Below are 1746 nucleotides of genomic sequence, written 5' to 3'. Positions count from 1 at the left end.
TCACAGTCATGCGGACAAAGACACGGAATCTCTCATGTGATTCTTTGCATGAAGATGAGGTGCTGCCCTATCTCTAAACACTCATCCGGTTTGGTCTTATCCTGGATCACTGTTATGCCCTATGGGTAAAGACTAGTGACAGACACGCATTTCTTGGAAATGTTCAGACTTTTGTTTGTGGAATGAAAGGGAAATGATGCGTCTCATTATTAGTAAACTAAGCTTCAGCCTGTCGGGCTGGTGCACTTTCAGCTTCCAATACAGAAAGTGAGATCAGCCATACAGCCTTGGGAACCAGGGGTGAAATGTGCTAAATCATGCTAGAATGAGGTTGACTGTTGAATATAAATTAAATGACCTTGATTGACCTTGCAATGCCCATAAGTAACTACAGATCATCAGTTCTGATGTGCAACAGCGTTGCAGATGATGATTGTTTATATGTTACTGTTTAGTGTCTATGGACAATAGGGTAACTCAAAATAAAGCGTGACCAATAAATCTTGATAACAAGGGTCCACTTGAAAGGGCCAGGGAGGATGATACCAACATATAACTATCCCCTAAGCGAATACACCTTTTTCTCAAAACATCCCATTAGTAGTTAGGCATTGTGGTGTGCGGTTGCCATGGAGAGGTCAGAGTGGTTGCACTTGGTTAGCTAATACTTATAATTGTACCTCCTACTCCCATTCCTCAAATTCACACTAACGTCTCCCTTCACAACTTTGTCTAATGATTACTAATCCACCTTTTAAAGAAGACTAACACAAATATTTCCATAGCAACCCCACTTGTCTCAAAGCCTTTTGCTTGGACATATGAGCGACCAGAGGGGAAAAAAAGGAGACAGTGGGCGAGGAGGAGCAATTGACAAATTAACCCTTTGCTTAGATGAAGGCAAACCACGCAAAACGTTGCCACCTTTTGTGTGAAGGGAAGAGGAGATGGCTGGTTGATAGAGGGGAGAATGGAAAAATGCTAGAATAATGTAAGTGGGAAGGGAGATCAAATAAACATGCCTGTACATCCTCAACAGTAAACTGGCTATTAGATATCTTTTCTTGTGCCAAGTTGTATGATGAATACACTCATAACATGAGTCAATCTGATGTATGTACCAAATTCATCATTTTAGTAGTAGTGTGTTTAATGTATGTGTCTGTTTGAATAGTTTTGAATGACAGAAGATGCTAATCAAACCCAGTTAAAGCTCAAAACTACTTGATAAGTGTTTGGTTGGACAATCAATTAATAGATCAGCCATACATTTATTTGGCCACTAACGGAGGCATAGAACTACTACACACAAATGCACATGGCTCTATACAGTATTGCTTAATTAGTTATGTCAGTGCAAATTCTGTTTAAAAGAAACTGTTTAAAATCTATAGTTTCTATGTGATTCTACTCAACAATAAATTCAAGATTCAGTATAAGATTACAAGATGATATGCAATATTAAACTGTTAATGTTTCCTTCCAATTGTGCCTATATTGTAGTGGAAATATTTAATAAACCCGATGTGCAATTGCAATTCCCGGTCAATGTATAGACAAAATGGGCAAAAGACAAGAATCGCATTTGTTCACAAAGCAGCCTACCAAAGCCTTTGAGTCCACCTCCAAAGATGATTATAGTTCTTTATATGTTTTTTTATTATAAAAAAAAATTATATTACGGCAGGCCACTTTAATACTCAAGTCCCATTAGTAAGAGCAATCAGAGGACTTTCAGACAAAGGG

Source organism: Osmerus eperlanus, chromosome 8 (genome assembly GCF_963692335.1).
Source record: "Osmerus eperlanus chromosome 8, fOsmEpe2.1, whole genome shotgun sequence".
Taxonomy (NCBI): domain Eukaryota; kingdom Metazoa; phylum Chordata; class Actinopteri; order Osmeriformes; family Osmeridae; genus Osmerus; species Osmerus eperlanus.
This window is presented reverse-complemented; position numbering follows the sequence as displayed.